The sequence below is a fragment of the Anomaloglossus baeobatrachus genome, chromosome 6 (assembly GCF_048569485.1).
Source record: "Anomaloglossus baeobatrachus isolate aAnoBae1 chromosome 6, aAnoBae1.hap1, whole genome shotgun sequence".
NCBI classification, from domain to species: domain Eukaryota; kingdom Metazoa; phylum Chordata; class Amphibia; order Anura; family Aromobatidae; genus Anomaloglossus; species Anomaloglossus baeobatrachus.
The window spans coordinates 13,645,471-13,658,451 of record NC_134358.1 but is presented as its reverse complement, the minus strand read 5'-3'; positions in this window follow the sequence as shown (position 1 = coordinate 13,658,451).

The following is a 12,981-nucleotide window of genomic DNA, read 5'->3' as shown; positions in this document are numbered from 1 at the left end:
ACCTGAGGCCCGGCTTGGTAGAGACCAGCACCAGCCGGGGTGCACCTTCACAGAACCAGTGAGTAAAGAACAAGTGCACCTCTGCATCACCAACTCTCACCATACTACAACCATCATCATCCTCCCCTGGGGCCTAGCTCTACTTGTGGAGGGCCACAACATCCAGGCTGCTCAACACCACCAGCCCCAGCAGTGAGAGCCTGTGCAGCGGCGGCTTTCCCCACAAAGCCGCAGACCGCAAGTAGAGTCACGAAAAACATTTTATTTTCCTTTTTACCCCCTTTTTTAAGCGACCCCCAGGGTCACAGAACCGGGCATCTGCCGTCACATCCCCGTGATTCATGGCCCGGGACCGAGTACCCCACAGGCCCTGAGGTGCGTCACGATGACATCACCAGTGGTTTTCTGTGACATCACACGGACTCGTCTCTCAGGATACAATCACTCATTATAGTAATAACCCCGCCACGCGACTTTAATCAGTGCGACCATCCAGCCGATCAGTGCACAGATGACGACGTTTCAGACCTGTGGAGCTTCATCAGATGAACGTGAGAGGATGGGGAGAGATAGTGACGTGTCAGGGACGGCCCGATCTGTGGAGGCCGCGCTGCAGGAAGGGACTGTCACTGTGAGATGCCGCCATCTTACAGGGACGCCCCTGCCATAACCAGGTGTCCCCAAAAATAAGGTAACAGCTCGGGTCCTACATGACTGTTCCAGTCACCACACACACACACACACACACACATATGTATACACACACACACACACCAGCACACCAGGACATTTACACTCGCTGTACCCGGCTGGGAGCCTCACCTAGCCAGAGGACAGGGCTGGGCACTGTGTGATAACAGGCAGCCATCGGGGAGGAAGAGACCAGACCTCAGGAAGGAGAAAGTGACCTGGGGAGTGTGGGTGTGACACCCTGGACCCCAGGGGTCACAGGTAACAACAACACCTACCACATTACACACACACCCCCCATCCCTTGTGAGGACACACCCGTCACCCGAAAGGGAGACCTGATGCCTCCCTCATGGCAAGTAGGGCACACCAGGTGGGCGGAGTCAGGCGGAAAGACACACCCATCGAGGAGACTACTGTCCTGAGGCAGGAAACACAAGCGATTTGTAGTGTACAGTGAGAGTGACAGGTGGTGTAGAGGAGCAGAGCTGTCAGGGACCCGGGTTGGAGCCTGGGATCCCTGTAACGTCAGGCAGGCAGACGGTCTTGGCCGTCTGCAGGAGTACCGGTACAGCAACCGGCGGAACCGTAGGGACCGGGTCAGGGTTGGAGCCCGCCGGCCCCGAACCGGGCAGTCAACTGTTTACCGGAGCAACAGAAACCGGGTACTCAGACCCCGTCCTAGCTTAGAAGCCACTGAGTATAGGCAAATTGACTGATTGCAGTCTGGACCTCACGGGTTCATTCTCACCCAAAGTCCCGAAAGAAGGCAAAAGCCCACCGATACCGGGTGAGAGCCACCGCCAAGGGCCAAACATCCGACGGGCCAGCGCCTGCGGGCAGCCGAGGGCTGCTCCGGCAGCTCAACGCTGGGGAGCGGGCTACCACTGTCCAGGCAGGGGAGCCAAAAACCACAACAGGTGCAAGGGAAAGGGGCCGCCATCAGCCTCACAAGCAGCCGGCTGCGGGACCCGACCATACCCGAACTTTGGTTTACCAGTGACTCTGAGTGTGAATTAATCGTGAGTACACCAGCGCCATCCGGGCACGACACTGCACCACAGCACGGCACCCTGCACCCCGACAACAACACCGTCGCCAGCATGTCCCCACCGGGCCCCGGGACCCACCGCCCCTACCCACGGAGGGGCTAACATCTAGGCTGCGGCCACAACACCGATCCCGGACGAGCCCTGTTCACTCCAGCCGCAGCGGTGGTGCATCCCGTCACCACGACCCGTGGGTGGCGTCACGACCCGTCCGACGATAACGCGCCCCTGGCTGCGCACCTCGTCCCACCCCACTGCCTCCCCTTAACAGTGCAGCGTGGCCCCCGATCCGGAGGCGCTCGTGCCACCGAAAACCCGAGCCCGGACCTCGAGTGGCTCGGCCCGAGCAGTGGAGAGCGGCCGAGCCCCTCTCAGGTACATGGGTAGTCGGTCAGAGAAAGGAAGTGAAAGAGGAAGGTTGTGAGTCGAGGAGAGGAGTTAAAAGGAGAGGTGTCAAGACAGACCACAGACTCTTGAGATACATTGAAAGTAGCAAAGAATCCGTAAAGACCTGAGTAGAAAGATCAGCCACTCAGGAGAAAAGTAGCTGCAGAGCAAGAGAGCAAGCTCCAAGGGCAGATGGACCCTGTGGGGTGGACATCTAGGGCTCACAGTACTTTGCACGCACGGGGTGCAGAATCCAGAACAGACCAGGACTTCAAGCCATCTGTTAACTCTGCCAGGCGGGTGGGTATCCAGGACTCATCTACCACCACTAACGTCCGAGGCATCAGCAGCAAAGAGGGGAGCGGGAGAAATTCCCTTAAATCGTCCAAGCTGCCTGCGGCAGGACCCAGACACCAGGAGGACCTCCAAGTGCTCCACGCCAGGGAGGACCCACATACACCAGAGTGCATCGGCGGTAGAGTGGCACCAGGTTGGCAGGCACAGCCATCAGGAACACGGGTGCACCTGGGATTCAGTACATCCCCAGGGCGTGAATCCAGTAAGTAAAGACAATCAAACTACCCTCTTTGTCTGGACTGCTTCATTGCGCTGCACCTCCATCCACGTTAACCCTTCACCTACCCATGGGGAAAAGCCCTACTCGCGGAGGGCTTCACCATCCATGCTGCCCCCATCCATCATCCCCAGCGGGAACCCAGAGCGGCGACCCTACTATGCCTGGCCACAAACTGCGAGTGGCGTAGTCGGACTTTATTTTTCTTTTTATTTTTCTTTTTCATTTAAAACTGTTCGATAGTGCCCCCGGGTCCAGGACCCCTCGAGCCACGGACCGCCCGGATCAAAGCAGCTCGGCTGCCCCAGGCTGCGACAACTTTTAAAAACTGGCGTATTCTGCAGGATTCAGACTAGACCCGCTAAAACGGGTGACAGGGCGCCTTTTTGGACTTAACCGCCAAAAGTTGAACTAGCCGCCATTTTCTGTACTGTAAAAATGCTGCACCATCAGTAAAAGGGCGCGAAACCTGAACTCCCCGCCCCTTGGGAATGTCCAGGATGTAAGAGGATGGCCCAAGGTAGAGACACCGGAACTCTGCAAAACCAAGTTTCTGGATGTCGGAGGGGAAGGATGTCTGCCCAGGGGAGCAGGAGTCCGGCAACCTGAAGCCAGGCCAAGCCAGCCAAGTTCTGTGTCCGGGTGTGGGCGCAGTCAATCCGGCAACTGATGGAGTGGTGCGCGGAGCTGCGGGACTTAGCTGTGGCGGTGTGGGCCCATGAAAGCCGGGCCATACGATCAGTCCCAGTCCGGGAGGTGGCCACCCAGACCCCCTTGCTGATGCCGTTTGCGGTGGAGGTGGAGCGAGAGGGCCGCACCACCGGAGAGCACCAGTTGTAACAGACCGCCAGCAGTGACCTGATGCCTGCCTCAGCCACGGACCAGACTGCAACCCTGCAACCCCAGTCCTAACAGCCAGACCAGGACGCAACGCCTCCACAACCGTCCGAGAAGGACCAGGCCGCACTGCTGTCGTCACCAGCAGAGAACGCAGTAGCGACGCCTGATGCCCTGCCTGCGACGACCCTGCCTGCCAGCATGGAAGAGAAGGACATCGCTGACCCCGCCTTGGAGGCTCTATCAGCTGCTGTTGCCGGGGCCCCGGCAGCGGAACTCCCGGAGGTGAGCCAACCTGCCCCGTCCGGGATCCCTGCTCGCTCCCCGCCTCGGATTGTCCAGGCCATGGGCTTGGGTGCTGCCCCGTCACAGGAGGTGGAGGAGGCATACCAGGCCATGGCCTTAAAGCTGTCCCGGGAGCAGATGGAAAGGGAGACTCGGAGGGCCCAGACAAAGTCTCGTGATCTGCAAGAGAAGCAGACCCTCTTGATGGCCACTTGGAGAGCCCCTGGGGCCCGCTACCTGGGAGTTGTGGACCACTTCAACCAGAAGAAAGGTTGAGATTCATCTCTGAACTGGGCTTCAGTGTGGGCGTGTTCATGTCCCGCCGGGACGTGACGGCCCACCTGCCCAGGGGTCACCCTGGATGGGACATGAAAGTGAGCGATGTGGTGTCCTATACCAGACACCATGGGGAGCGGGGTTGATACGCTCTTGATGTGGAGCCGCGACCAGATCGACTCGTTGAAGAAGAACCCAGCCCCGAACACCCTTCAGCAGCCCCACCATAAAGGTAACTGTGCCCAGTGATACAGTGACTGCCAACCTGTACCAGCTACCCTAGTTATACAGTTAAAGTTTACAGGAAAATGTTTAATGCCTTGAATGTTTTGAAATGTTGCACAAGTTATGCTTTGAAAACTTAACCAGAAAACATGGACTTAAGTCACAGGACTGGAAGTGACACAAACTTTCAATGGAAATAGTTGCACTATTATGTCCTAAACCTGGTTAAACCTGCAGCGTGCTGTACAGGACTGTTCCCAGGAGAGTGGCAGGTGCAGGAAGGGTCCGTGGCAGAGTAGGCCAGGACCCCATCACCACAGGAACTGGTGACGCTCTCCCAGGACTTTATCACCTTGTTGTTCATCCAGGAACAAAAGGACACTAGGGACTTTGGGTGGGAAACCACTAAGCAGTGATGCCAGAGACACTGGGTGGCGGGTGGTAAAGAAGGTGAAACCAGGTTGCAATGTTAAAGGAAATGTGCCTCCCGCAAGGGAAGAAATGTTTTAAATTGTTTGAAAATGTTTGCATCTAAAAACGGCAGTATGACCTGTTTGAATTACAGCCCGCGGACGTGCTGGATTTAACCAAGGGGGAATGTGACGCCCCTGCGGTGACCAGGTGTCACCAAAAACAAGGTAACAACAAGGTTAGAGCTCAGGTCCTACATGACTGTGCCAGTCACTACACACTCACACTCACACTCTCACACACACACACACACTAACACACCAGGACATTTACACTCGCTGTACGTGGCGGGGAGACTCACTTCGCCAGATGACAGGGTTGGGCACTGTTAGATAACAGGCAGCCAACTGGGGAGGAAGAGACCAGACCTGGAGGAGGAGAGAGTGACCTGGGGAGTGTGGCTAGGCAGTTGGAGAAAGGAAGTGAAAGAGAAAGGTTGTGAGTTGAGGAGTAAAAAGGAGAGGTGTCAAGACAGACCACAGACTCTTGAGACACATTGAAAGTAGCAAAGAATCCGCAAAGACCTGAGTAGAAAGATCAGCCACACAGGAGAAAAGTAGCTGCAGAGAGAGAGAGCAAGCTCCAAGGACAGAGGGATCCTGTGCGGTGGACATCCAGGGCTCACAGTACTTTGCACGCACGGGGTGCAGAATCCAGAACAGACCAGGACTTCAAGCCATCTGTTAACATCTGCCAGGTGGGTGGGTTTCCAGGACTCATCTGCCACCACTAACGTCCTAGGCATCAGCAGCAAAGAGGGGAGCGGGAGAAATTCCCTTAAATAGTCTAAGCTGCCTGCGGCAGGACCCAGACACCAGGAGGACCTCCAAGTGCTCCACGCCAGGGAGGACCCACATACACCAGAGTGCGCAGGAGGAGAGCGGCACCAGGTTGGCAGGCACAGCCATTAGCGACACGGTTGCACCTGGGATCCAGTACGTCCCCAAGGCGTGAAGCCAGTAAGTAAAAACAATCAAACTGCACTCCCTGCTCGTGGAGGGCTCCACCATCCACGCTGCCCCCATCCATCATCCCCAGCGGGAACCCGCAGCGGCGGCCCTACTATCCCTGGCCGCAAACTGCGAGTGGCGTAGTCGGACTTTATTTTTATTTTTCATTTAAAACTGTTCGACAGTGCCCCCGGGACCCCTCGAGCCACAAACCGCCTGGATCCGAGCAGCTCGGCTGCCCCAGGGCGCGACATTACACTCACCGCTGTCCTCAGACATTACTCCACTTCGCCGAAACGTCATAATATGTATATTGATTAACTGGATTGTCACAGCCAGCCATCGGGGGAGGGGGGCATCACATTGTGTCATTGGGGGAGATGGACACAGCGCGTCATTGTGGGGGAGGAGGGTGGTAGACACAGCGCGCCATCGGGGAGGGGGAATGGTAGACAGCGCATCATCGGGGAGGGGGGTGGTAGACAGTGCATCATTGGGGAGGGGGGTAGACAGCGCATCATTGGGGGGGGTAGACAGTGCATCATTGGGGAGGGGGGTAGACAGCGCATCATTGGGGAGGGGGGTAGACAGCGCATCATTGGGGAGGGGGGTAGACAGCGCGTCATTGGGGAGGGGGGGTAAACATCAGGCCATAACATTATCTACTATGATATGACAGACTTCTCATTCCCAAAAGTAACTTTACCATGATGGATTTGGGGAAACTAAAACGGCCCCGAGATAAGTGACCACTGAGCGAGCGGAGGGGGAGACTGCAAGTCACCTGCACAGTGCCCCAATAACCAGGCACAGAGAGTCACTGGTCACTATACACAGTCACCGATCACCACAGGCAGTCACTATACACAGTCACTGGTCCATTATAGTAAGTCACCGGTCACTATACACAGTCACTGGTCCATTATAGTAGGTCACCGGTCACTATACACAGTCACTGATCTCCACGGACAGTCACTGGTCACTATACACAGTCACTGGTCCATTATAGTAAGTCTCCGGTCACTATACACAGTCACAGGTCCATTATAGTAAGTCACCGGTCACTATACACACAGTCACTGGTCCATTATAGTAAGTCTCCAGTCACTATACACAGTCACTGGTCCATTATAGTAAGTCACCGGTCACTATACACAGTCACTGGTCCATTATAGTAAGTCTCCAGTCACTATACACAGTCACTGGTCCATTATAGTAAGTCACTGGTCACTATACACAGTCACTGGTCCATTATAGTAAGTCACCGGTCCCTATACACAGTCACTGATCCATTATAGTAAGTCACCGGTCACTATACACAGTCACTGGTCCATTATAGTAAGTCACCGGTCACTATACACAGTCACTGGTTCATTATAGTAAGTCTCCGGTCACTATGCATAGTCACTGGTCCATTATAGTAAGTCACCGGTCACTATACACAGTCACTGGTCCATTATAGTAAGTCTCCGGTCACTATACACAGTCACTGGTCCATTATAGTAAGTCACCGGTCACTATACACAGTCACTGGTCCATTATAGTAAGTCACTGGTCAATATACACAGTCACTGGTCCATTATAGTAAGTCACCGGTCCCTATACACAGTCACTGATCCATTATAGTAAGTCACCGGTCACTATACACAGTCACTGGTCCATTATAGTAAGTCACCGGTCACTATACACAGTCACTGGTTCATTATAGTAAGTCTCCGGTCACTATACACAGTCACTGATCCATTATAGTAAGTCACCGGTCACTATACACAGTCACTGGTTCATTATAGTAAGTCTCCGGTCACTATGCATAGTCACTGGTCCATTATAGTAAGTCTCCGGTCACTATACACAGTCACTGGTCCATTATAGTAAGTCACCGGTCACTATACACAGTCACTGGTCCATTATAGTAAATCACTAGTCACTATACACAGTCACTGGTCCATTATAGTAAGTCACCGGTCACTATACACAGTCACTGGTCCATTATAGTAAGTCACCGGTCACTATACACAGTCACTGGTCCATTATAGTAAGTCACCGGTCACTATACACAGTCACTGGTCCATTATAGTAAGTCACCGGTCACTATACACAGTCACTGGTCCATTATAGTAAGTCACCGGTCACTATACACAGTCACTGGTCCATTATAGTAAGTCACCGGTCACTATACACAGTCACTGGTCCATTATAGTAAGTCACCGGTCACTATACACAGTCACTGGTCCATTATAGTAAGTCACCGGTCACTATACACAGTCACTGGTCCATTATAGTAAGTCACCGGTCACTATACACAGTCACTGGTCCATTATAGTAAGTCACCGGTCACTATACACAGTCACTGGTCCATTATAGTAAATCACTAGTCACTATACACAGTCACTGGTCCATTATAGTAAGTCACCGGTCACTATACACAGTCACTGGTCCATTATAGTAAGTCACCGGTCACTATACACAGTCACTGGTCCATTATAGTAAGTCACCGGTCACTATACACAGTCACTGGTCCATTATAGTAAGTCACCGGTCACTATACACAGTCACTGGTCCATTATAGTAAGTCACCGGTCACTATACACAGTCACTGGTCCATTATAGTAAGTCACCGGTCACTATACACAGTCACTGGTCCATTATAGTAAGTCACCGGTCACTATACACAGTCACTGGTCCATTATAGTAAGTCACCGGTCACTATACACAGTCACTGGTCCATTATAGTAAGTCACCGGTCACTATACACAGTCACTGGTCCATTATAGTAAGTCACCGGTCACTATACACAGTCACTGGTCCATTATAGTAAGTCACCGGTCACTATACACAGTCACTGGTCCATTATAGTAAGTCACCGGTCACTATACACAGTCACTGGTCCATTATAGTAAATCACCGGTCACTATACACAGTCACTGGTCCATTATAGTAAGTCACCGGTCACTATACACAGTCACTGGTCCATTATAGTAAGTCACCGGTCACTATACACAGTCACTGGTCCATTATAGTAAGTCACCGGTCACTATACACAGTCACTGGTCCATTATAGTAAGTCACCGGTCACTATACACAGTCACTGGTCCATTATAGTAAGTCTCCAGTCACTATACACAGTCACTGGTCCATTATAGTAAGTCACCGGTCACTATACACAGTCACTGGTATATTATAGTAAGTCTCCGGTCACTATACACAGTCACTGGTCCATTATAGTAAGTCACCGGTCACTATACACAGTCACTGGTCCATTATAGTAAGTCACCGGTCACTATACACAGTCACTGGTCCATTATAGTAAGTCACCGGTCACTATTCACAGTCAAATAAGGAATAACGTTTGGAACACCATTCTAAGTCTGAACTGGGTGCAAAAACCTAAAAAAACATCACTATGGGGAGATAAGGTATGCACACCAGTGACTATGCAAGGGGAATACATGACTGGTGTGCATACCTTATCTCCCCATAGTGATGTTTTTTAGGTTTTTGCACCCAGTTCAGACTTAGAATGGTGTTCCAAACGTTACTCCTTATTGTTAGTATTTTTTCGTTTGTGAACCCTCCCCATACACACCTATTGCCAATCCATATCATACGCATATATAGCCTGGGTCTCAGCTTCCCATACACCAGTGATGGCGAACCTATGGCACGCGTGCTGTCGCCCGATCCTGCAGCTTTGGTCTGCTAGTGCAGTCGCGCCGGCAGATCAAATCTGTGTCGGAGCAGAGGAGACATTTCTCCTCCGCTCTGACACTCCTCCTCCCCCAGGCTGCAGGTCTGTTGCCTAGGAGACGGAGGAGCGTCAGAGAGCAGCGCCGTCTGCTGGCCGCGTGGGAACTGAGCAGCGTGCAGCGGTGGAGCGGGTGCAGGAAGGTAAGTTGTGTGTTGCTTTTTTTTTTTTTATAACTCGTGTGCGGCAGCGCCAGCATGGGGTGGGGGAACGCACATGGCAGCGTGGGGTGGGAGAGGGGGAACGCACATGCCAGCGTGGGGTGGGAGAGGGGGAACGCACATGGCAGCGTGGGGTGGGAGAGGGGGAACGCACATGGCAGCGTGGGGTGGGAGAGGGGGAACGCACATGGCAGAGTGGGGTGGGAGAGGGGGAACGCACATGGCAGCGTGGGGTGGGAGAGGGGGAACGCACATGGCAGCGTGGGGTGGGAGAGGGGGAACGCACATGGCAGCGTGGGGTGGGAGAGGGGGAACGCACATGCCAGCGTGGGGTGGGAGAGGGGGAACGCACATGGCAGCGTGGGGTGGGAGAGGGGGAACGCACATGGCAGAGTGGGGTGGGAGAGGGGGAACGCACATGCCAGCGTGGGGTGGGAGAGGGGGAACGCACATGCCAGCGTGGGGTGGGAGAGGGGGAACGCACATGCCAGCGTGGGGTGGGAGAGGGGGAACGCACATGCCAGCGTGGGGTGGGAGAGGGGGAACGCACATGCCAGCGTGGGGTGGGAGAGTGGGAACGCACATGGCAGCGTGGGGTGGGAGAGGGGGAACGCACATGCCAGCGTGGGGTGGGAGAGGGGGAACGCACATGGCAGCGTGGGGTGGGAGAGGGGGAACGCACATGGCAGCGTGGGGTGGGAGAGGGGGAACGCACATGGCAGCGTGGGGTGGGAGAGGGGGAACGCACATGGCAGCGTGGGGTGGGAGAGGGGGAACGCACATGGCAGCGTGGGGTGGGAGAGGGGGAACGCACATGGCAGCGTGGGGTGGGAGAGGGGGAACGCACATGGCAGCGTGGGGTGGGAGAGGGGGAACGCACATGGCAGCGTGGGGTGGGAGAGGGGGAACGCACATGCCAGCGTGGGGTGGGAGAGGGGGAACGCACATGGCAGCGTGGGGTGGGAGAGGGGGAACGCACATGGCAGCGTGGGGTGGGAGAGGGGGAACGCACATGGCAGCGTGGGGTGGGAGAGTGGGAACGCACATGGCAGCGTGGGGTGGGAGAGTGGGAACGCACATGGCAGCGTGGGGTGGGAGAGTGGGAACGCACATGGCAGCGTGGGGTGGGAGAGGGGGAACGCACATGGCAGCGTGGGGTGGGAGAGGGGGAACGCACATGGCAGCGTGGGGTGGGAGAGGGGGAACGCACATGGCAGCGTGGGGTGGGAGAGGGGGAACGCACATGGCAGCGTGGGGTGGGAGAGGGGGAACGCACATGGCAGCGTGGGGTGGGAGAGGGGGAACGCACATGCCAGCGTGGGGTGGGAGAGGGGGAACGCACATGCCAGCGTGGGGTGGGAGAGGGGGAACGCACATGCCAGCGTGGGGTGGGAGAGGGGGAACGCACATGGCAGCGTGGGGTGGGAGAGGGGGAACGCACATGGCAGCGTGGGGTGGGAGAGGGGGAACGCACATGGCAGCGTGGGGTGGAAGAGGGGGAACGCACATGGCAGCGTGGGGTGGGAGAGGGGGAACGCACACGGCAGCGTGGGGTGGGAGAGGGGGAACGCACATGCCAGCGTGGGGTGAGAGAGGGGGAACGCACATGGCAGCGTGGGGTGGGAGAGGGGGAACGCACATGGCAGCGTGGGGTGGGAGAGGGGGAACGCACATGGCAGCGTGGGGTGGGAGAGGGGGAACGCACATGGCAGCGTGGGGTGGGAGAGGGGGAACGCACATGGCAGCGTGGGGTGGGAGAGGGGGAACGCACATGCCAGCGTGGGGTGGGAGAGGGGGATCGCACATGGCAGCGTGGGGTGGGAGAGTGGGAACGCACATGGCAGCGTGGGGTGGGGGTGGGGGAATGCACATGGCAGCGTGGGGTGGGGGTGGGGGAATGCACATGGCAGTGTGGGGTGGGGGAACGCACATGGCAGCGTGGGGTGGGGGTGGGGGAACGCACATGGCAGCGTGGGGTGGGGGTGGGGGAACGCACATGGCAGCGTGGGGTGGGGGTGGGGGAACGCACATGGCAGCGTGGGGTGGGGGAACGCACATGGCAGCGTGGGGGGGGGGGGGACATACATGCCAGGATGGAGGAAACATGCATGCCAGGATGGGGAAAGCATAGATGCCAGGATGGAGGAAACATGCCACGATAGGGTACATTTACCAGGAAGGGGTACATTTACCTGGATGGGGTACATGCCGGGATGGGGGAACATTTACAAGGATGGGCAATATGTCTGGATGGGGTACATTTACCAGCATGGGGGAACATGCCAGAATGGGGTACATTTACCAGGATGGAGGACATTTACCAGGATGGGGCCATGATGGGGACAAATATACCAGAATGTAGGAAATATATATCAGGATGGGGGACATGTTTACCAGGAAGTGGCCAGGAAGGGGGACAGAACTACACAATGATGGGGAGGGGAGCCACTCGTACGTCTTTATGGGATTTCAGGATGTTCAGACTTTGATATGTAGATGTGGATTACAGGGTGACCTCTGATTGCATTCCAGGCTAAAATCTTTGTCTAATATGCTGCAATTTTTTTCCAGCAAGATCAATCCAACTGCTGTGTCTGGAAAGGGCAGGGGCTCAGCTTCAATGTGTGGTAAGCACGAGCATGATGCCCCCTGCTGAGGAGAAGACGGCAAAGGTAAGGTTACAATCAATTCTTTATATAATAGGATTGGTTGGCACTTCGGAAAAAAAATTGGGTTTAGGGCTACAGTTTGGGCACTCGGCCTGTAAAAGGTTCGCCATGACTGCCATACACGGTAAGTTTTTTAACTGCATGAGAGGACACACACAAGCTAGGGACCCCAACGTAGAGAAATACTTTGGCGAAGTGTTGGGGCTCTTCTGCATTGATCAATTCAGTAGCTAAATTTCTCTTTATTCATATGTTCATGGCAGTAATGCAGGTTCCATTTTTCACATTTCATCCTTACAAATAGCTATTGGATTTTTCAAGTCAGTATTCACACAGCAGGTTCTGCTATTCCATGTATTCCCCTTACATAGTCACTGGTGTGCATACCTTATCTCCATATAGCACTATTCACAGTCACTGATCTCCACGGACAGTTACCGGTCACTATACACAGTCACTGGTCCATTATAGTAAGTCACCAGTCACTATACACAGTCACTGGTCCATTATAGTAAGTCTCCGGTCACTATACACAGTCACTGGTCCATTATAGTAAGTCTCCGGTCACTATACACAGTCACTGGTCCATTATAGTAAGTCTCCGGTCACTATACACAGTCACTGGTCCATTATAGTAAGTCTCCGGTCACTATACACAGTCA